General features: G+C 27.9%; 1 protein-coding gene across 1 annotated transcript in view; it reads right to left on the reverse strand.

The window, feature by feature from the left end:
• The window catches only part of LOC122506758 (protein glass-like), an 83442-nt gene that overhangs the window by 16001 nt on the left and 41230 nt on the right, over nucleotides 1-26211 (reverse strand). The gene's annotated exons all lie outside the window — the stretch shown is intronic.

Here is a 26211-nt window from a genome sequence, read left to right on the forward strand (position 1 = left end):
CCTAAAAAAATGAATTTTTAAAAAACTTTTTCACAGGAATTTAGAACTAATTTAGTGCTTATCTAGTACGATATATAAAAAATTAGAGCTGTTTAATTTTTTAAGAAAACGTATGGTACTACATATGCTTGACGTATAGCTACAAGTACCATACCCTAAAAAAAATGAATTTTTAAAAAACTTTTTCACAGGATTTTAGAACTAATTTAGTGCTAATTTAGTACCATATATAAAAATTTAGAGCTGTTAAACTTCTTAAGGAAACGTATGGTACTACATATGCTTGACGTATAGCTACAAGTACCATACCTTAAAAAATAACAATTTTTAAAAAACTTTTCCACAGGAATTTAGATTTAATTTTGTGCTAATTTAGTACCATATATAAAAATTTAGAGCTGTTAAACATCTTAAGAAAATGTATGGTACTACAGGCTTGACGTATATAGCTATAAGTTCCTTATGAAACTGAAGTTACCAACGTTTGTTCGACGAAAAATATAATACGTAACAATTTCCCCGCCTCAGATTCAATTTTTTTCCACATTTATTATAGATACTAATATTAGAAGCCATTAGAAATTATTTTCAAGTGGAACCAGGTCGGGGAGGGCAACGATTTTGATCTTTTGTTATGGATTTTCCGAAAAATCCGCGACAAAAATCAAAATCATTGCCTTCGAAATTTCTGAATTTTCGAAAAATCTGTGACAAAAAAAAGTCAAAATCGTTGCCCTCCCCGACCTGGTTCCACTTGAAAATAATTTCTAATGGCTTCTAACATTAGTATTTATAATAAAAGTGAAAAAAATTGGATCTGAGGCGGGGAAATAGAAATTGTTACGTATTATATTTTTCGTCGAGCAAAAGTTGGTAACTTCAGTTTCATAGTTCCTTACACTAAAAAGTAAGAATTTTTAAAAATCTTTTTCACCGGAATTGAGAATTAATTTAGTGCTCTAACATAGCATTAAGAAGAATTTTCCAAAAACTATCATCAACCTCAAAAACTACCTACCTACAGAAAATGAAAAGGCAAAATTTTTAAAAAAAATTTCTTATGAATTTATAGCTAATTTAGTGCTCTAGAATGGCATTTAATAGATTTTTACAAAAAGCTGCATTTAATCTCAAACCTATAAAAATTGTACTACATTTTAGTCTAAAAGAACTCATGTATTAGTGAGAGTCTACTAACTTTATTGTAAAATACCTAGGGGAGAGGTACGCACGTTGAGACGGGTTCTGTTTTTCAGTTATAATTTTTAAAAAACAAAATTTAGCGAAAAATTCGAAATGCTTTCTTAAAAGTATTGTCCAGGGCTACAACATTACCAAAGAAAGTTATTTTTTTTGGACAAAATTGAAAAATTTATAGCTGATTTTTTAAACATGTTATTTTTGACCAAAAAAAAATTGGTACGCACGTTGAGACACCCATAATAATTTATTTTAAATTGAAACAAAATGAATAATTACGTCAGATTCTAATTGTTTGTTGTTTATTTACTTATTTTGATGGTCTTAACTCAAAGAAAAAAAATTAAAACATTAAAAATTAACTTAAAAAAATAATTAAAAAATAAAATTTTATTTTGCACAAAAATAATTAATCGAAATTTTTATATTCGCAATTTTTACAGGTGAAGAACATGTAAAACGCTTAAAAATTGTGGATTCAAAATCAATTTTAATGACAGTACTATTTTCAAACCGTGAGCGTTTTAACCTGCGTACCACAGTGTGTCTCAACGTGCAGACCTTGCTGTTATTTTTTTAAAGCTTTGAAATTATTTGTAGATGTTAACGTATGTCTAAATTTTCGTCGGAACTTTAAAGTAGAACCAAAATTGATATGTAAATGTTATCCGCAATTTTTTCTGCCACTAAAAAGTACATGGTAAATACACTAAACAGAAATTCTGAAAAACACTTTTCTTAACTAAAAAATTGGTTCGCTCTAGTTCTACCAAAAAAAACAGGAGTTATTGCGCTTTTTTTAATTAAAAAGTTTGGTATTAATGATACGACAAAATGCCAATAGAATTTTTGGTATTATCAGTTACACAGGTTATAATATCTTAGTGTCTCAACGCGCGTACCTCTCCCCTACTAATTAAATGTAACTCTTTGCATACGTATAATTGGTTTTCTTCTATAAAATTACTAAGTTTCTAGTGTTAATTGAGTAGGTTTATACTAGAAATTAGCAAATTGTTCTATTGAATTAGTGAGACGCATACTTATTCCCGAAATCTTTTTTGACCAAGTATGTATTTGATATAAAACTACTTAACTTAAAATTCACATAATATGCACATTATTCGACATAAATTTCATTGTTCACAAAAACGATTTAACATAAATATCATTTGTCATAGAATTCATTACACAGAAATATTATGTTACATAAAACTCAGGTAACTTAATTCGCATTTGACATAAAAATTATGTAATACATAAATTTCTATTGACATAAAAATCATTTAACATAAATTTCTTTTGACATAAAATTCATTTAACGTAAATTTTATTTGTTATAAAATTCATTTGACTTCAATTTCATTTGGCATAAATGTCATTTAACGTAATTCTCATTTGACATAAATATCATTAGACATAAAATTAGCTTGACATAAATTTCATTTGACGTGAATATCATTTAACATAATTTATTCATTTACCATGAATTCCATTTAACATAATTCTCATTTGGCATAAAATTTACTTGACATAAATTTCATTTGGTATAAATCCCATTTAACATAATTTTCATTTGACATAAAGTTCACTTGATATCAATTTCATTTGAAGGATAACTCATTACACATAATTCTCATTTGACATAAAATTCATTCGTCATAGATTTTATTTTACATACAGATCATTTGACATGGAAATATAGGCGCGAATTTCAAAATTGGCGAATCACAATGTTGTTGATAATATATAATTGGTTACTTTTAAAATTCGCGCCGATATTGTTATGTAAAATGTAATTTGTGTAAAATGATTTTTATGTCAAATGAGAATTTTGTTGAATGACTTTTATGACAAATGAGAATTGTGTTAAATTTCTTTTATGTCAAATGAACTTTATGTCAAATGAAAATTATGTTAAATGGGATTTATACCCAGGCGCGAAGTGACGCCGAGTTCAGGCTTTATAAAGATTGGCTGAGCATTGGTCAACATTGATTGAGCATGAGTGAATCAGCGAGAGCAGGAATGATCGAAGCTTTAATGTAACACCGATTCCAGACTGCAGCGCGAGCCTTGATTCAGCATTGTACATCAATGCTCAATCAATGCTGCGGACGCCTAACGCAGGACTGAAACAAGACTGCTTCCACTGTTCCCAAATTTACTCGTTTCTCACGTTTATTCAATATAATGTGAATATATGAATTATTAATAATAATAATAAATATTATTGTTATTATTTTAATTCATGTGCGTATATATACATATATATTTAATGACAATAAGTTATTATTTGTAATAATTATATTATTTTCATATAAATAAGAATATATTACAAACAATAAATATCATTTGAATAGTAATTTTAAAAAAATAATTTTAGTAAAAAAAGACAATTTTTCTGTTAATCGTTACATTTTTTTCTTGATTTTTAACAGACTTTTAACATTATTTATAAACATGTTCACATTTTTTATTCACAACACAACACACAATTTTATTATTTTATATAAACGCTTATAACAAAGAATGAAAAATATTCGCTCGCATGTGGGATCGAACTCACGCACCCCGCCCCTAACGCATACCGGAAGTTCTCAACGCACGCATTTAAACCGCTCGGCCACAGAAGGCTGGAAGGCTTCTCGCCTAATCTACTATATCAATGCCAGTGCCGTCACTCAACATGGGATACCAATGTTCGTCCCATGCTCGATTCAAGACTCGGTCAATCTTGATACAATATTCAGTTTCTTTATTACCGTGTGCACTGTACAATATTATCTATAAATATTTATAAATTATTTAATATTAAAATATTTTTTCTGATAATTTTATAAGTTAAATTATATATTATTTTTTTTCTCGCACAGTGTCAAATTATTATTTTCAAATTCAAGAGTTTCGTTTATCTGAAAAATTTTCAGTGAAAAAAATGTTCATTAGGTAGTAATAAATATTTATGCCTAGTAGTTTTACACTAGGATTAACTGTTTACTGAATATTATCAAAAATATATTTTTCGTCAAACGCGCGCGACTAAACACAAATACCACCATCCCATCTACTCAATGCTTTCCCCTCATGACGTCACAGGCGGGGAGTGCATTGAGTAGATGGGATGGTGGGAGCACGACAATCGCAACGTCGCGCTGTAAAGTCTCAAGGTTATTTGTGTTTAGTCGCGCGCGTTTGACGAAAAATATATTTTTGATAATATTCAGTAAACAGTTAAACCTAGTGTAAAACTACTAGGCATAAATATTTATTACTACCTAATGAACATTTTTTTCACTGAAAATTTTTCAGATAAACGAAACTCTTGAACTTTGAAATAATAATTTGACTCTGTGCAAGAAAAAAAATAATATATAATAATTTAACTTTATTGATATGAATCTTATATAATTAATATAAATATTATACACTAAAAAATATTAATATTTATTTACCAATTGATATCTTAATAATAATAATAATAATACTTATTATATTATTGAATAATAATTAATAATAAGAATAATAATTTTTAAATAGTATAAAAAATTACTAAAAAATATCAGAAATAATATTTTAATATTAAATAATTTATAAATATTTATATCTAATTTATATCTAATATTGGTAAGTGCACACGGTAATAAATAAACTATCAAGATTGATTCAAGATTGAATAAAGACTGGATTTGAAGCTCCACTCACGAAGATTGACCGAGTCTTGAATCGAGCATGGGACGAACATTGGTGTCCCATGCTGAACCAATATTGAGTGACAATGATATAAAGACTGCTTCAACTCTGGGTTACCCACGCTGGGCGTTCAAGACTCAGTCAAGTTTCAACCCATCGTCAGCACTGGTCTTTCGCGCCTGGGTACCAAATGAAATTTATGTCAAGTAAATTTTATGCCAAATGAGAATTATGTTAAATGAAATTTATGCTAAATGAAATTTATATAAATTTAATTTTACGTTAAATAATAATTATGTTAAATGATATTCACGTCAAATGAAATTTATGTCAAGCTAATTTTATGTCTAATGATATTTATGTCAAATGAGAATTACGTTAAATGACATTTATGCCAAATGAAATTGGTGTCAAATGAATTTTATAACAAATAAAATTTACGTTAAATGAATTTTATGTCAAAAGAAATATATGTTAAATGATTTTTATGTCAATAGAAATTTATGTATTACATAATTTTTATGTCAAATGCGAATTAAGTTACCTGAGTTTTATGTAACATAATATTTCTGTTTAATGAATTCTATGACAAATGATATTTATGTTAAATGGTTTTTGTGTGCAATGAAATTTATGTCAAATAATGTGCATATTATGTGAATTTTAAGTAAACTAGTTTTATATCAAATAACTATTTGGTCAAAAAAGATTTCGGGAATAAGCATGCGTCTCGAATTAGTAAACGTTTCCATTTTTTTCTACTTAGTATAGAAATTTCTAATTCATATTTAGATTGTGTAATATTATGTTCTGTATTAAAAAATAATTTTTGCTTTTCTACATATTTAACTAACGTTTATAACTTTTACTACACTTCAGAATTTTTAAAAATATTTATATTGAAATAATATTTCGTTTATTTGATTATTGAGAATTTTCGAAACAAAAATTTACTGACACTAGAATGCGTAAAGTAATCATTTTACGCACTGAAAATCACTTTACACACTGTTTTCAGTGTGTAAAATTCAATTTTACAGGTTAGTGTTGCAAAAAATATTTTTCCTATGGAAAAAGTTTTTGAAAAATATGCCTTTTTATTTGTGTTAGGTAGTTTAAGAGGTTGAGGATAGTTTTTTGGAAAATTCTTCTTAATGATATGTTAAAGCACTAAATTAATTCTCTATTCCTGTGAAAAAGATTTTTAAAAATTCTTACTTTTTAGTGTACCATACGTTTTCTTAAAAAATTTAACAGTTCTAATTTTCTATATATGGTACTAAATTAGCACTAAATTAGTTCTAAATTCCTGTGGAAAAGTTTTTTAAAAATTGTTATTTTTTAAGGTATGGTACTTGTAGCTATACGTCAAGCATATGTAGTACTATACGTTTCCTTAAGAAGTTTAACAGCTCTAAATTTTTATATATGGTACTAAATTAGCACTAAATTAGTTCTAAATTCCTGTGGAAAAGTTTTTTAAAAATTGTTATTTTTTAAGGTATGGTACTTGTAGCTATACGTCAAGCATATGTAGTACCATACGTTTTCTTAAAAAATTTAACAGCTCTAATTTCTTATATATCGTACTAGATAAGCACTAAATTAGTTCTAAATTCCTGTGGAAAAGTTTTTTAAAAATTGTTATTTTTTAGGGTATGGTACTTGGAGCTATACGTCAAGCATATGTAGTACTATACATTTCCTTAAGAAGTTTAACAGCTCTAAATTTTTATATATGGTAGTAAATTAGCACTTAATTAGTTCTAAATTGTTGTGAAAAAAGAATTTTAAAAAATGCCTTTTTATTTCCTTTGTCTACTTTTTTAGGTTAGGAGTATTTTTTAGAAAATTCTTTTTAATGCTCTGTTAGAGCACTAAATTAGCTCTAAATTCAATTGAAAAAAGTTTTGAAAAAATATACATTTTTATGTTTGCTAGGTAGTTTTTGAGGTTAAGGGTAGTTTTTGTAAAATACTCCTTTTAATTCTATGTGGGAGCACTAAATTAGTTCTAAATTTCTGTGAAAAAAATTTTGAAAAAATATTTTTTTTTCGTTAGGTAGTTTTGAGATTAAGGGTAGTTTTTGGAAAATTCTTTTTAATGCTATATTAGAGCACTAATTTGGTTCTAAAATCCTATGAATAGAATTTTGGAAATATGTGCCTTTTAAATTCCTGTAGATAGTTTTTGAGGTAAAAGGTAGTTTTTGTGAATTACTTTTAATTTCTATTCTTGAGCACAAAATTATCTCTAAATTGCTCTGAAAAAATTTTTAAGAAATAATTATGTCTTTGTTTTCTTGTAGTTTTTGAGGTAAAAGGTAGTTTTGTGGAAAATTTTTCTTGTGCATTGTTTGAGCACTAAATTAGCTCAGGTTAAAATTAGTTTTTGGAAAACATCTTTCAGTACTAAGTTTGAAAACTTTATTAGCTTTAAAATTCTATCGAAAAATTTTTTTTTTAAATTTGTTTCTTAATTTTTATTAGGTAGTTTTTGAGGTTAAGGGTAGTTTTTATAAAATAATCCTTTTAATTCTATGTGAGAGCACTAAATTAGTTCTAAATTTCTGTGAAAAAAATTTTGAAAAAATATTTTTTTTTCGTTAGGTAGTTTTTGAGATTAAGGGTAGTTTTTGGAAAATTCTTTTTAATGCTATGTTAGAGCACTAAATTAGTTCTAAATTCCTGTGGAAAAGTTTTTTAAAAATTGTTATTTTTTAGGGTATGGTACTTGTAGCTATACGTCAAGCTGGCAGTACCATACGTTTTTTTAAAAAGTTTAGCAGCTCTAAATTTTTAAATATGGTACTAAATTAGCACTAAATTAGTTCTTAATTCTGGTATAAAAAAAAAATTTTTTTGTGAAAGTGGTACTTGTAGGTTTACCTACCTATCCGCACCCTGTGTTGTCATATATCGTATAACATTCAGAAAACATCACGATGTTTTATGTTAAAATATAAATTTGTCGTATTTCATTTTTCTGGTATAATTATCCATAGGCATGAGATAAGATGTATTCTTTATTTTTTGATCAACGCATGCACGAAAAGAATAAAAATTTTTGTATTTCAAATCTTAAATGTTCTTAATTGACTCCTTGAAAAATATACTAAAATAACATAAATAAATAGTTATACATATACAATTTAATAATTAAGAAACTAATGCAAAGTTAAATAAGCTAAAATAAGACAGTCTCAAAAAACTATAAAATTTAATAAAAACATACATATATAGGTCTCAAAACATTATTTTTTAAAAAAGGAAAAATCTCGTTTTTTTATTTCAAAGAAAATAAAAGTAAAAGCAAACGTGGAGGGTACTCGTGTACACATGTCGTACAAAACATGTGTTCCATGGACCTTCATCATTTGCAATCACTTTTAATAATATTCTAAGTACCAGAGAAACATAAATTACGTATAGTAAAAGAAACAATTTTGTCTTGATAATCCCTGCGGAAGTATCTACTCTTGCCATTCTTTTTTTTACGTACGATGAAATTGAATTTTTTCCTTGCAGAGTCCATATCGTATTCTTTTTATACTTTCGTGTAAATCGTGTTCACAACATGCGTAAATTCACGATTTGTAAATAACGCATGGATGCTCTCTCTCTCTCGAATGAATGAATGAATGAAACTTTGCAATTCTAATTACTTTATATTGCTCATGTTTTACAGCAACGGTAAAATATACACTTTTTCAAATTAAGTATATACCACTAAAATAAAGGAAAGTGGGATTAAAAAAACCTTTTGCAACTTATAAAATTGAACAATTTTTTGCAAACAAAATTGTAACACGAAAAAAAATAATAAAATATTTGTAAAACAAGGTTTTCAAATCGATAACATATTCATCAATGATTTCGAGTTTGATAATTCAAATAAAATAAAATAATATTTTATAAATAAATAATTTATAAATATAAATAAATATAAATAAAATAAATAATATATAATACATATATATATATATATATATATATATATGGGACATTCCACGTCAACACGGACAGAGCTCTAAACAAAAATTGCTTTGATGGATTTAAACGTTCTAGGGCTTAAAAGATTTCTACGTTCATGTACTTTAAGATGCCGATGGGCGTTTTTTGCAAAATTCCATTTCCGATGCCAATAGAACTATCAAAAGTCAAAAGGTCCAAAAATCTCAAAATACTTTTATGAATTAAAAGCAAAAAACGAGGTAAATTATTCTGTAACTCATTCTTTATCAGTTTTTAGGGTTCCTGAATATAAATCTAAAGTTTTTTTTTAAAAATCCAAAATGGCGAATTCAATATGGCGGACAAAATTCAAATTTGATCAGATTCGATTAAAACTTGTTACTCGGGGGTTTTTAGGGTCGCTGATTACGAATCTGAAGTCACTTTTTAAAAATTCAAAATGGCGGATCCAATATGACGGAAAAATTTTTTAAATTTGATCCGATTCCCTTAAAACGTGTTACTCGGGGGCTTTTGGGGTCGCAGATTATGAATATGAAGTTACTTTGTGTTTGAGACTTCAAATTCATAATCAGATACGCTAAAAACCACCGAGTAACACTTTTTAATTAAATCTGATCAAATTAAAAAATTTGATCCGCCATTTTGAATTTCTACAAAGTAACTTCATATTCATAATCTGCGACCCCAAAAGCCCCCGAGTAACACGTTTTAAGGGAATCGGATCAAATTTGAAAATTTTTTCCGCCATATTGGATCCGTCATTTTGAATTTTTAAAAAGTGACTTCAGATTCATAATCAACGACCCTAGAAACCCCCGAGTAACAAGTTTTAATCGAATCTGATCAAATTTGAATTTTGTCCGCCATATTGATTTCGCCATTTTGGATTTTTAAAAAAAACTTTAGATTTATATTCGGGAACCCTAAAAACTGATAAAGAATGAGTTACAGAATAATTTACCTCGTTTTTTGCTTTTAATTCATAAAAGTATTTTGAGATTTTTGGATCTTTTGACTTTTGACAGTTCTATTGGCATCGGAAATGGAATTTTGCAAAAAACGCTCATCGGCATCTTAAAGTACATGAACGTAGAAATCTTTTAAGCCCTAGAACGTTTAAATCCATTAAAGCAATTTTTGTTTAGAGCTCTGTCCGTGTTGACGTGGAATGTCCCATATATATATATATATTCACGTGCACAATTAATCAATTATGTATAACAAACAGCGATTGAAAACTAAAAAGATTTATTGACTCTAGGCACGATAAAAAAATATATATTATATACTTGAGGCATTTCACGTCAGAAATATCACGATTTGCAAAGGGTATGCCGATTTTCGCAAAACTTCGTGGGATTATAGTTCTATATAAGAGACTTCTTTCCCCCAAATTTTTTCAAAAAAAATTCAAAATTGTTGAAAATACGCCATTTTGAATTTTAATATTAATTTTATAAAATTTTGAATATCTCGGAATATTGTTTATGGATTTTTTTGAAATTTACACATTTTGCAGGTAAAAGTATGTACTTTAAAATGCAAATAAAATTAATAAAAAAAAATTCATTTTTAAATAAAAAAATTAAAATTAATTTTTTTAAACAATTTTTTGTCTATTTACTTTTCTCTGAGAAAAATGTTATTAACATATTTGAATTCCTTATGAATTCACCTTTAATTTTATAAAAAAAATTGATGGAGACCCAACTGGTTCCGGAGATATTGAATTTTTTGTAAAAAATAGTCATAGTTACAGCAGCAATAATTCACGACTGCGGTAACGTACTACGCGACTTGTGCAGTATGGTGCTATGGCGCGGCGACGCTTTTTTTACAAAAAATTCAATATCTCCGGAACCAGTTGAGTCTCCATCAATATTTTTTATGAAATTAAAGGTGAATTCACAAGGAATCCAAATATGTTAATAACATTTTTCTCAGAGAGGAGTAAATAAACAAAAAATTGTTTAAAAAATTTTTTTTTAATTTTTTTATTTAAAAATTAATTTTTAAAAAATTTTTTTATTTAAAAATTAATTTTTTTTATTAACTTTATTTGCATTTTAAAGTACATACTTTTACCTGAAAAATGTGTAAATTTTATAAAAATCCATAAACAATATTTCGAGATATTCAAAATTTTATAAAATTAATATTAAAATTCAAAATGGCGTATCTTCAACAATTTTGATTTTTTTTTAAATTTGGGGGAAAGAAGTCTCTTATATAGAACTATAATCCCACGAAGTTTTGCGAAAATTGGCATACCCTTTGCAAATTGTGATATTTCTGACGTGAAATGACTCACTTTTGAAACAATTCCCCGAGCTATACATATTTGTTGATGATAAAAATGTAGTTAATCAAAAAAGCAACCCATGTAGAAATTTCCTTACCCTAGTAGAAATTTGTCCTAGTTATTATAAAGGAACTGTCCAGTCGCGCTTGAAATTGTCTAGTTACTTTACAAGCCAACTGGCTAATAACTGGAATGGAGTGTCACGCTTTTTTTATCAAGTTATTATCTAGCCCAACTTTATAAATTCTGGTCAACGGTTCTGTAGAAAAACTAGACAAATTAATTCTTTTAAAATACTGAAAATTTGTTTAATATTAAGATTTACTGTAGTTAACACATTTATTTCATGCAATTAATATAAAATTTCTATTTAGCACCAAAGAAATTCAATAAAAAATATTTTTGGAAAATTTCTGTATGCATTATAATATATACATAATAAATGGAATAGAATAAAAAATTATATAATATTTCATAATTTTTAATTAATTAGTTGAATTATTATATTAAAAAAAATGTGAATAGTAAATTATTACTTGTAATTTTTTACATTACTTTTTGATTTTTAATTGAATTAAAAAAAAATTCTTAATTCGAATATCCTAAATGTTTACTTATAGAAAGTGAATTTATCATTCGGCAGTTAAATATTAAGAAGAAAGAAGCTATCAATAATCCGAATCAAATTTATACAAACAAATTAAATATCTTAAATAAATCTCTATAAGCTCTTAGATTTCATATGTATCGACACCACAGCTGCCCGAATACAGAAACCTGCTTAAACTGAAAAATATTTTCGAAATTAATTAATAATTTCAAAATTATCAAAGAATCCAGAAAAAACGGTAGCATGGTGGGATATGAGCCCACGACCTTTCTATTGCCGGTAGACTGCTCTGACCACTGAGCTACATGCACCCCGAGATTCTTACCATCTTTAAAAAACTTCCTGCGTTATCATTAAAATAACGTAGGAAGGGATAGTATATGTCAAAGAATTCGGAGAATCTCGGGGTGCATGTAGCTCAGTGGTCAGAGCAGTCTACCGGCAATAGAAAGGTCGTGGGCTCGTATCCCACCATCCCAGTGGGAAATTTCCAACCGGCGCGGATCCTCGCCTGTACCGACGCCGGAGTAGTGGTACTGGCTGGGAACCGCCTGCCTACCGCCCGAGAACTGGTATTCTACCAAAAGATGACTTGGCCAGGAGCTGGCTGGCCATCCGTCTCGGAACTGGCATTCTACCGCCCGGTAACCGGCCGCGAAGAGCCGTTCCGTGTATAATTCAACCGGCTGGGACCCGGCACTGTACCGACTGCGGATATCTTTCATTTCCTAGCCAGATGTGCGCTGGCAATGCTGGCATTCTACCGCCTGACAACCGACTCGGATCAAAATAATAATTTCAACAAATATCAATAAAAAAATAATAATTAATTGCAAAAGATAAATACGGATGACAATTCATTGATAGTTCACTTTACACATTTTTTTATACACTTAACGGTATTTTTTTATATTCACATTTGAAAAATCCTAACGCTTGGGGGTACGAACCTACGCCTAACCGAATATTTACGCACCGAAATCACGCACGCTAACCACTATGCTACGCTCGCATGGAACTCTCAAATCTTAAATGCTTTCAAGTCTCACTAGCTAAAATGAAAATTGTAAAATTACTACGCGGCAATAAACAATTTTCAAATACGGACTGATGTTATACCGGTATTTATGAATATTTTAATATTTCGTTTAAAAAGAAACTTGTTAAAATTGTTATTTTATTATTATATTTTTTAATATTTTATTACGTAATTATTAATAATTGAATGAAATTTGAATGCAAAACACATTTTTTTAATTATTTAATTTGCAGAAATGTGTCAATAAATAATTACTTAATATATTGTTTAAATTAAAAAGAGATTATTAATTAATTAACAATAAATAAATTAATTAATAATCTGTTTTTTATATATTTATTTAATGTGTTATTTATTGTAGGTATTATTATATATTGAACACATTTTCTTTCAAGTTAATATTATTATTTATTAAAAATTATTTATTTAATTGCACATTAATAAAGTTAGATTTTTATAAATATAATGAAAAAATTAAGTTTCTTATATTCTTCCTTTGCATCAATACAATTAATTTATTTATTGGTTAAATAATAATAATAATAATAATATTATTATAATAAATGCAATTAGTTATTGTAATAATTAATTAGCTATGATATATATAATAAAATAAATTTATGATTATACTGATAATGTGAACTATAACAATAAATGACGAGATCCGCAGTCGGATCCGCCCCAGCACCGAGCCAGTACAGACCTAACATCCGTCATTCTTCCGACGCCCGTAGAAGAATGAAATCCGCAGGCGGAACAAATCCAGTACCACGCCAGTACTGACGAAAGTAGAAAGGCGGATCCAAAATTCTGAGCCTAATCTGTTCCGCGCCGGTTGAATTTTGGGATCCGAATCGGTACAAAACATCGGTACTGGCGGTCCGCACGGGCGCGGATCCCAGGCGGTTGTAAACTCCGACATTCGTCCGACTTTTCCTCCTGGGATGCTACCGTTTTTTTCTGGTTTCTTTGATAATTTGGAAATTATTAATTAATTTCGAAAATATTTTTCAGATTTAGCAGGTTTCTGTATTCGGGCAGCTGTGCTGTCGATACATATGAAATCTAAGAGCTTATAGAGATTTATTTAAGATATTTAATTTGTTTGTATAAATTTAATTCGGATTATTGATAACTTCTTTCTTCTTAAAATTACTAAATGTTTACTGTTTTCAAACAACTTTCATTTTTTTAATGTACTATTATTAACAATAACACTGAAACAAATATTTTTTATTAGTATAAACAATTATAATCTATATAAACCTTAAAACGATAACGCAATTTCACCGAAAAAATCTTTGGGAGTAACGGGGAGCGAACCCGGGTCCCGCTGGACTAAAGTCGCACCGCTTAACGCACACGGCCGTTCAACGCAATGGATACTGAGAATTAATAACCACTGCACATATGTTTCAGTTCAGTGCCGTAACTAGAGATTTTAAGCATTGGTAAACTTTTAATATTTTCTATGTAATAAAACATTTTAGATGATTTTTTACTTATTATAACTTTTTAGTAATTTAATTTGCAACGTTAACAATAAATAAATAAATTGATTACTGTAATTAAACTTTTAATTATTTTTATTAATTTATTATAAATTATTATAAATATTTATTAATTAATTTTATTATTTAATATGATTAATTGATTATTAATTAATAAGAATAAATTCATTAAATTTTTAATTAATAGAAAATTATAATTAAACTAAAATGGAATTTAAAAAAATTAATTTTTAACTAATTTTATTATTTTTATATTTATTATAAATGATTGTAAATATTTATTAATTAATTTTATTAATAAATATTATTAATTTATTTTATTAATTATTAATATTACTAATTAATATTATTAATTAATATTGTTAACTAATTTTATTAATAATTATTAATATTTTTTATTAATATTATTATATTAATTAATTTTACTAATAAATATTATTAATTTATTTTAATTATTAATATTACTAATTAATATTATTAATTAATATTGTTAACTAATTTTATTAATAATTATTAATATTTTTTATTATTAATTAAATTTATTAATTAATATTATTAATAATAAATTAATAATAAATTATAATAATAAATTAATTAAATTTTTAATTAATAACAAATTAAAATGAAAATTTTTAAAATATTGGAAAGAATAAGAACAAATTTATCTTCAGCAAATAAGCAGTCGAGCTGTCTAGTTATTAGACATTATTGCAGTGTCATTTACACACGGAGAGAAATTTATAGTAGTGGGTAACATAATTGTGGTTAGGGTGACCATCTTTAATGCTACGTATACAGACAGCTATCTAGATAGTCACCGTTACCATCAATATCATCAGGAGTAACATCTTGGTAGTAAGGGGTAGCATAACTATATTTTTTTTAGCATCTGTGATGGTTGGCAGTAGCATAATGATAGTATCGTGTAACATCATCTTTTTAACATCAAAATCTGACTATCCATTTCTCTCAGTGCACGACAAACTTAGAACTATAATTTCTACGAGTACTTTAAAGTAACATTAAAAAAACTGGACAGAAGTTATGTCTATCCAATATCAAATTCAACTTGAATCTTTGACGAAGAGCGTTGGTCAGTAACTTTACAGTTATTTACCAGTCCGCCTAGAATCAGCGTCCGTGACAAAAACTGGACAGTAACTTGAATAATCGAGTGGCTCCATGACAAATTTCTACTAGGGTACTTGTCCCTACCAAATGTTGGATTTTGATTAGAACCATCCTAGAAAATCTAGTTAACTCTAGTTTGAGGTTTTTCGTGTACAACATTTATTAATAATGTTAATTTGAATAAAGAATTCAATTATAAATAGGTTAAGTTGAAAAACAATAATTTTTAAAAGTCAACTAGAAAATTCTAGTCGGGGCCCTATCAACACACAGCTAGTTTTACTAACTAGTTCCCGACTAGATATTCTAGTCAGTACCCCATCTGCCGACCGTTATGAAAGTAGTTGGGTTCTAACGATTTTCTCTAATCAGTTCCCCACTACAGATAGGGAATTCTGGCTAGGACCCCATAAAATTCCAATTTCAATTTCTGCATGAGAAAGTCGTTAAAACATATTATTTGATGGCATCACTAATATGTACTTTAAATTTGAATCATTGGATGAAATTTGGACGGGACGCAAGAGTTTCTTTAACGAAGGGCAATAACTGTATAAGGGTCATATTTACATTTACAATATGTTGTAACTCGATCCACTTGGAATATACATACTCGATCGTCTGGCGGGTGAGAAACTGACTATTAAGATGAAACGAGTGATAATATTCGAATGAAGTTCGACCCAATTCGATGTAGTTTAATTATCAAGGCTTTATGTTTATAATACACTAGCTACATATACCTCACTCGCTAACGCTCGTTCGGTTGTAATTAAACTTATTTGTTTTTACTTATTTCTTTGTTTTTATTTATTTGTGCTAAGTAAATATTTACTGGATATAAATATTTTAATTTATAGTATCAAATATATAGTTATTTGTAGCAAATTCGAATTATTTGAGTCAAATAATTGGATCTAATAAATATTACTTTAAATCAGTTATAGGAAAATTACTTGATTCAATAATGCATGGTTTTTAATTCAAATAAATATTTATTTTCATCAATAAAATATTGTTTTTAAAATAACTAAATACTTATTTGTATCAAATATGCAATTATTCTTCATAATTTATTATGTTAATTCAGACTAATATACTTTTAATTGCTTTAAATATAGTCCAAATACTCAATTTATTTGCATCAAAACAAAGCAGTGTTACACTGTAAAAACAAGTGTCTCATTTTGAGACGTTTTGTCCCATATTTGAAACAGTTAAGATGTTTTGTGTCCACATATTTGAAACAGATATGTGTCTCATTTTAAGACACATACATGTCTTAAGCTGAGATGCTTGACGTGTTTCACTGATTGTGCGTTTAATAGAAAAAATCCGTCATGCACAGTAATTTCATGCTTTTATTCTTCAAGAAAACTGACAGTTTTAGGTTAGTTTTTCACATTGTTAATAGACCAATGAAATGTGATCATTTCACAAACTCTTAATATTGAATCTTTTTTATCGACATTAGGTACATAACAAACAAAATAAAAAGTTTAAATATTAAATATTAATTTAAATAGTTCCACACATATTATTTGAATAAATAAATAATAATGCCATTGTTGAAAGAAGAACATTTATTTATTCATAATAAGACAAATTGTGGAAAATATATTTTTTAGACATTACCGACACTGAAGTTATGGCGTTTTTATCGACTAAACAAAATGCGAATGAAAAGTAATTTTGAAGCTGCCCGTACAATGCGAGTGCTGCCAATAAAAAAACAAAACAAAGTACATAACCTGAAAGTGTCAAATTTTTTTATTAATAAATAATAAGAAACCTTTATTTTTAAATGATTCTAAAACGAAATTTTTACTGTGTGCGTAGCTATTTTGCGCATGCGCTAAGATACTTTAAGTATCTTACCCGCTTAGTGTTTCATTTTGAGACACGATATGTGTTTCGAGTATCCATCTCACAGTTAGGAGACGTGATATGTGTCTTATATGCTTTAAGTCACGTTAAATGTTTTAAAATGAGACACGATATGAAATTAAATGTCTCAATATGAAACATATTTTGTATCTCAATGGTTTAAACACGTAAAGCAACTCATTTTGAGACACTTGTGAGATACCAGTTTTTGCAGTGTAGATTCAAATAAATCTCAATTTGTATTAACCCTTTAACGCCCAAATGTGCTGATTTTTAACTTCAGTTTCAAGCTCATAATATTGAAAGAACAAAATTATTTAAAATTCTACAAGGACATATCCCTACGTTTTTAGGGTCGCTTTTTCGAATGGCATGGTCAAAAAAAGTGACTGATTACGAATCTGAAGTCAGATTTAAAAAATTCAAAATGGTGGATACAATATGGCGGACAATAAAATTAAAAATGCATAGTATTCGCTTCAAATTTGTTACTTGGGGGTTTTCGGGGTCGCTGATTACGAATCTGAAATCAGATTTTAAAAATTCAAAATGACGGATTCAATATAGCTGGATGATAAAATTAAAACTTTATCCTATTGGCTACAAAGACGTTATCGTATGTTCGAATATTTAACAGGGCATGAGCAGTTAATACGATGCATTTTTAATTTTGTGGTCCGCCATATTGAATCTGCCAATTTGAATTTTTTAAATCTGACTTCAAATTCGTAATCAGCGACTCCGAAAACCTCCGAGTAACAAATTTGAAGCCAATACATGAAGTTTTAATATTGTCGTCCGCCATATTGGATCCGACATTTTGAATTTTTTAAATCTGACTTCAGATTCGTAATCAGCGACCCCGAAAACCCCCAAGTTACAAATTTTAAACGAAGGCGATGCATTTTTAATTTTTTAGTCCGCCATATTGGATCCGCCATTTTAAATTTTTTAAATCTAATTTCAGGTTCGTAATCAGCGACCCCGAAAACACCCGAGTATCAAATTTCAAGCGAATACTATGCATTTTTAATTTTATTGTCCGCCATATTGGATTCGCCATTTTGAATTTTTAAAATCTGACTTCAGATTCGAAATAAAAAAATTCAAAAAATCAGCGACCTCGAAAATCCTCAAGTAACAGATTTCAAGCGATTTAAAGAACTTTGGAAAATTGTATCGGTATCACAACTAAAATTGGATTAAAAAAAAATACTTCCCAAAATTTTATATTTTTGAGTATTTTTGAAAATAATAAGGGTTAAACGTCACTTTTTGGAAATTTTGACCATGCCATTCGAAAGAGCGATCCCAAAAACATATGGACATGTCCTTGTAGAATTTTTAATAATTTTTTTCTTTTAATATTATAAGCTTGAAACCGAAGTTAAAAATCAGCACATTTGGGCGTTAAAGGGTTAAAGAAATGAATTTTTTTCCATTTCCATACGTAAAAGAATTTTAAAAATAGGGGAGAGTCTCCAGTTGTGAGACGAGTTTTATTTTTTACCCGTAAATTGTAAACGGGTAAACGAAATTGTAAATAAAATACACCGTTCGAAAGGTAACAGAAATACGCAACTTTTATTAAAAGAAAGTGTAGTGTTTCGATGAACTCAAAAAATGTTACGATACATTTTCCCAGCACATCGCTTTTGTCAAAAAAAAAAAATGTCTCCAGTTGTGAGACACTCATTAAAAATTGCTAAAATTTAATAAGTTTGACATAAAACGTTATGTTTAGTGGAAATAATTAAATATATTAATAATATATATTATTATATACTAAATAATAATATTTATTCGCCAAAATATGACTATCAAATAAACACAATTTAATAGCTTCAACAAGAGCATTAAAATTGATTTCTTCTGAATCAATTGACTTTTTTCCACTTGACATGCCCAAAAATACTAGAAAAAAATCAAAACAACATTTAAATAGTATGCCTGCAAAGTCGTATTTTTTATGCTGCCCAGATGGGTGTTGACACCGTCTCACAACTGGTGATATGCTGTGTCTCACACCCAGAAATTGGCGCTATTTTGAAAAAGAAAAATTAAATTATTTTCAACCGTAGATTGGAACAATGCAGTATTGCATCACAAAATATAAGGAAAACACTAAAAGAAAATGCATTACATTTACCTTTTCCAATTAATTAACTTGGGAAAAAAGTACTTTGCATTTATTGAAAAAACGCCTTTTAGTCGATTATCACACACAGTGTTGGTATTTAACAAAAACAGTTTATATATCCGCTTCGGCGTACACGAAAAAGTTGGCTCATATAAAAAGAAATGTTTTTATATAAACCAATCGGCTTTTTAATATTGCATGTTAAAAAAATTGACTGTCTCACAACTGGAGACTCTCCCCTAATAAAAAACTATTTAGAAAATTATATCAAGATTCGTGGTAGAGAATTGCCGCTAAGTAAAAATTAAAAACCGTGTATAGGGTAAACCAGACAGTAGTTGGCCACTTTTCAATTTTGAATAGCTATAAAACCGTATGAGATAAAAATATTTTGTTTGTTGATAATCATTTTTAAGGTGATTATAAACAAATCTAAGCTTTTGTAATTGAAAAAAAATTTTGTACGGTTTTTGAAAGCTTTTTTAAGTGTCCGATCACTGTCAGATTCTTACTTGTTTATTTACTAATTTTGTTAACGAATAAAAATTTATTTTTTATAAACATGATTGTTTTAATAGTTTTGTGTGATCGTAAGGAACAACATTACATAAAAGAATTCGAAAAAAATATGAAAAGGCACTTTTAAAACATTGTTAATTAAAAAGATTGCCTTAAGTGGCCGACTACTGTCGGATTCTTACTTTTTTTGTAAATTTTTTTAACGAATTAGAAATTTATTTTTGTAAATATCAACTGTTTATCGATAAAATCGAATAACTCGAGTAAATCTTCACTGATTTTGCTCAATTTTTTTGTTGGATAAAGAATGATAAAAGAAAGAATTATGATAAGGTTATTCAATATTTTGGATACTTTTATAGAACTGAAGCAAAGAAAACTAAACTTCTAAACGGATTTGTAAATATTTTGGAATATTATTAATTGGTTTAAAATCTCGATATATATTTCAGGCAATTTTAAAACATTTCGTATTTTTTGAAATATTTATATTTTTTCGAAAACAATTCGATTTTTTTAAAATTTTGACAAATGTAGAGCCTACACTGAAAAAAATATTTCTGTCTTAAGAAGATTTCTCTTATTTCAATTCATATTTTCCTCTTGTATATGGCTCAAAAACGTCCTCTTATTTTAAGAGGATTATTCTCCACTTAAGAGTAATTCTTCTTATAGAGTCTCCAATGAAGAGTAATATTCTTAATTCAAGAATAAATTGTAAGAGGATTTTAGAAGAGGAATTGTACTCTCAAAACAAGAATATTTTTTTTCGGTGTAAACTTCTAAACGGATATGTAAAATAGTCTGGAATATTATTATTAATTGGGTTAAAATCTTATAGAATTAAAGCAAAGAAAACTAAATTTCTAAACGGATTTGCAAAATATTTTGGAATATTATTAATTGGTTTAAAATCTCGATAATATATTTCAGGAAATTTCAATACATTAAATATTTTTTGAAATAATTGGATTTTTTGACAGTTAGATAAACGTATAGACTAAACTCCTTAACGGATTTGCTAACAGCATGTGACTGTTAGACATTCAATGGTAATTTTTTTGACCACATTTCTCTTTAAATATTTAATAAATTGAGCTGAAAATTTTGTAAGAAAGTCAAAAATATAATAAAGAAGGTCAGTAATGTGCAAAAGTTTTAATAATTAAAAAATAAATTATAATAAAACACTTTGAAATCGGTAAAGACGAGAAATTGATTAGAAGTGACCGTGACAACTGATAATTTTAAAGTAATTTGTAATAATTGATTTTAAAAATAGTAATACTTTTGCACATCACTGACCTTCTTTATTGTATTTTAGACTTTTGTACAAAATTTCAGCTCAATTTATAAATATTTGAAGAGAAAAGTGGTTGGAAAAATTACCATTGAGAGCCTAACAATGACATGCTGTTGAATACTCTAGAATTTAATAAATTGGGTTAAAATCCCGATATATGTTCCAGGAAATTCCAATACATTAAATATTTTTTGAAATATTTGAATTTTTTCTAAACAAAATTGGATTCTTTGACATTTAGACAAACGTAGAGCCTGAAGTACTAAACAGTTTCATAAATACCCTAAAATTTTATTAATGATGCAAAAAGTATTTTGATCCCAATAAAAACATCTTTGATGTAAAAAGATCCGCCAAGTAAAAGTTTTTGCAAATGTCCAAACAATTAGTGAAATCAAAGTTTACCAAGTAAAATTTAGAACTAAAGTTTTAATATAGAATTGTAACAAATATAAAATTTAATTTAATACCCATTAAGTCCCATGAAGAAACCAGACGTTTTATTTAAAAAGTAACAATTGGATTCATAAGAAAATTGAAAAAAAGATAGACCTGTTTTTTGTTTTTAATTTCCAATTGTTTAAACAAATTAAAAATAAACAAATTATACTGAGTATAGGATGTTTTATCCCAAGCATAAACAAATGCATTTTGAGTAAAAAATTGAAAAAAATGTACCTGTTTTTGTTAATTTACAATTATTTAACAATAATTGTTTAAACCAATTAATAAAAATGTAAAAATTATCGAAAATTCTTAACGTAAATCGATTCTGCGTAGAAAATTAAGAAAGTTTTGTATGTGTTATTTTCTTCTCCAGGTCGTATTTTGTTTATAAAATTGTTATTAACAAATTATGCTGGATAAATGTGTTTTATCCTAATTAGTTTCTGAGTTGGCACAAAACTATTAAATTAACAAACTGAGTTTAGTTTCGTGTTGAATCTAAACTAAATTCAGTTTGTTTGTTTAGTTTCGTGTCGACCCGAAACTAAATTAACAAATTAGATTTAGTTTCATGTCGACTGCAAACTAAACTAAAAAAAAATAAATTAGATTTTTAAACACTTGAATTTATTTTAGTACAGATCAAAAAAAATATCTGAGAAACTCAATTACCTAGTTCTAATTAAAAAATCACAGCTAACAATAAAATATTTAAAGAAATAATAGAATTATAACTTTAATAATAGATATACAGTAGTATGAGGAGACTTCAATAGAATTATAATTTATTTTTAGTTGACATGAAACTAAATTAAACGTAAATTTTTAATTTAGTTTCGTTTTAGAATCGGTCCCTGAGATTTACATGACGTACAAACATGAGAAAAATATGTTTTTAAATTATCATACATTTAAAAAAATTGTTTATTGGTAATTGCATTTAAACAATAATGAAGAATATGTTTCTTTCAAATTTATTATTTTGATATTATGAAAGTAGAAAATATTAGCTTTGAAATAAGATCTTAACTAACTTTCTATCCTTACTAGAACTTAAAATAAATAACTTTGTGTAATGTCAGTCGGTCGTTCTTCAACTGAATATCATAGAGTGGAAGAATGGATTGATAGAACACATCAATGATGTGATGAAAAAATGAATGAACGCATGCGTGACATTGACAGAACACTACTGCGCATGCGTAACATTAATAGAACACTACTGCGCATGCCTAATATTGATAGAACACTACTGCGCATGCGTAACATTGACAGAACACTACTGCGCATGCCTGACATTGATAGAACATTACTGCGCATGCGTAACATTGACAGAACACTACTGCGCATGCCTGGCATTGATAGAACACTACTGCGCATGCCTGACATTGATAGAACATTACTGCGCATGCGAAACATTGACAGAACACTACTGCGCATGCCTGACATTGATAGAACACTACTGCGCATGCGTAACATTGACAGAACACTACTCCGGATGTGTAACATTGATAGAACACTACTGCGCATGCGTGACATTGACAGAACACTACTGCGCATGCGTAACATTGACACAACACTACTGCGCATGCCAGACATTGATAGAACACTACTGCGCATACGTGATTTGTGAATATGTACATACATGTGTTAATATTGTTTTTAAAAGATATATACATAAATATACGGCTAGGGTCGGTCGGTCGTTCTTCAACTTAATATAATAGAGGATTATGCAAGCCAGTTCTCCAAACAAGAAAATAAACAAACTTTGTCCGCTGTTTTTTCATTATTATTTTTCAAGAAATTATAATAAATTTTTAAAACAAACAACTCTCTTAATTGAATTATATTTTTATTATTGATCTTTGTAAACAAAATGAATCATTAGAATTAAAATAAAAATTTTAACCGCTCGTAATTTGAATCCACTTTGGTTTATTGGATCTTATGATAAAAAAGAGGAAGAAGAGAAATAAAAATGCAAAAGAAGAAGAAAAAGTTGTGACTTAAGATGATAAAAGGGAAGGAAGAAGGTCCGGAAATGCGAATCTGGTCGCGTAAAACACAGTGTGTATCATGCCGCGTTTTGCGTTTAATGATATTATATACAATGCTATCCCTCATCTCGATAACATGGTATTATGCGATAGAAGCCGCGCACTTGGTGCTTCCGAGCCTCAGTTTCGAAGTCACCCTCGGGGCCTCATCGCTGAAATGCGGGAACGCCTTTAGATTCTTGCCGCTCTTAACTCAGATTATTCTCGCGACTCCGCGTGCCTATATATTCCACTCTCTATACTTTTTTATACTCTACTATAAATAAATATAACTATCTTTATTCTAAATGAGAATATAATAGCTTAATAAGCAAGATAAATCGCTCAAAAGTAGGAAAATCGTTAACTTTTTTTTTAAATAATATGTTTTGGAAAGTAATTTATTTTAATAATTGTAGCAAACTATTTTTTTCACATTTATGAAAGTATTAAAAGTGTGGAAAACCCGAACGGAGATACTATATTAAAGACGGATGGTTTCGTCCTTTTCCGCAGTTTTATTATAGGGACGGCTATTGAGCCCCTATTGAGGCATGCCAGGGTAGATTATATTTGGGACTCGTACCGAGTGGTCACATTTTCTGCAGTACGGAATATACTATTTAACTGTTTGGTGATTCGTGTATCCTGAGACAAGCTTCGAAGAATAAATGTCTTATTTATTTAAAAGCTGTGTTTGATTTATTTATGTTTATTAAATCGTTATTATTATTTTATTTACTATTATGGTAAAAATAACTTTACCACATATCAGAAGTGGAATACACACACGTGCATGTGTATCTAATTTTAAGATTAACAATGAACTGGTTCTGCTAAAACAAAAACGGTGTGATTTTTAAGTGCAAAAAGTGACTAAATATTGCAAGTGGAAAATCACTGATGAGCAATGAGGAAGCAGTTCCGATGAGGAATGATGACAGAATCATCATCGGCGTTATCATCGCTTGATTGGTCGAAAGCAACAGATGTGACTGTTTCGAGGATGACCTGAGAGATGATAGCAAACTGAAGGTTGTATAAACCTGAAATAAGGTATGGCGAACGATTTAAAATCAATGCTATAATAATTGAGCAGTAAGTTTGCTATTGGCTAATTGACTAGTGCTATTGAAGTTATCCATTTACATTTTAAAATTTGAAACAATAAATGAGAAGATTGTATTCTTTAATAGAAGAAATTGCAAAATGTAATGAATTGAAAAGGATTGTTCTTTATGTTAATGTCTATGGTTAATTGGTTGCATTAATCAAGTTTGATTAATCAGTTTTCTAGTTTGAAGTTAATTCTTGAAATCTAGAATCTGGTGTGCTATTTTATTTGAATTTTAGTTTGTCTTAGAATGATACTTTTTACAGAGAAAAGATGATTTTATGAAATATTGCTGAGAAAACAATAAAATTAATTAACAGGGTATAAGGATTTTTGAGAAAAAAATGTTCACCTTTTAATTGAATTGTTTGTTGCTTTTGCATTAATTTTGTAGAAAGAAATAATCTTTATATTATTTAACGTTTATTCAAATAATTGTTAAGAGTTGTTTATGTATTATAAACTATGTAAGTTATGATAATCGTCTTATGATTATATCACTGTTGTTGAAAGGTTCATCAGAAATATTTACTTCAGTTCAAGTCAAGTTTACAGTAAATATTTATTTGCTCTTTATTAAAGTTTTTGTTCTGAAAATTGGGTTTGAGAAATAATTAGAAAAGAAAATTAAAATATTGGTTTTATTTTAATAAAAGGATAAATGCTAATTTATGAACTCAAATAAAATTAACAATTTATCGTTCTAAGAAACATTGTTAATTCTTTTAAACTAAAGTAAATTTAACTGTTAATTGAGATTGAAATTTTAAATTTTTGTTTCGAAATAGAACTGAAACAAGAAATTGAATTCTAGGCCAGTCGTTGGGTCGAAAAAGTACACATAAATGCTAGCAGCAAAGTCTAAATGGTTTCTTGTAGTTTGCGGGCCCCATATAAGAGCCCAATAGTTTGCTCTCGATTCTCAGTTGCGAAAAAGGTTATAAATAATTGTCAAAGTTTGAAAAACGTGGTTTTTTGATTCCCGTTGCTTCCGGTTACATTTTAGAGAAAAAAGTTGTTATTGAAAGTTGTAGAGCTTGAAAATAGCTTTTAAATGATTGGTCATAAGTTGAAAAATGTTAATTAGTTTATTTGCAAATGAATTTAAACCATTAAAAATAGCACTTTTTTAATTGTTTAATAACTTTGTTAATAATTATCGAATTTGTTTCTAACTTACCAGAAATATTCTCCTTGCGAAGCTGAATAAAACACAAAAAAATTCAACTCGATCGGATAATTAGTTTATGCATAATTCCATTTGTTAACTAAAAACATGTCATTTTTCAACGGAATTTC

This window comes from Leptopilina heterotoma, unplaced genomic scaffold (genome assembly GCF_015476425.1).
Source record: "Leptopilina heterotoma isolate Lh14 unplaced genomic scaffold, ASM1547642v1 Lhet_430, whole genome shotgun sequence".
Classification (NCBI taxonomy): Eukaryota; Metazoa; Arthropoda; class Insecta; order Hymenoptera; family Figitidae; genus Leptopilina; species Leptopilina heterotoma.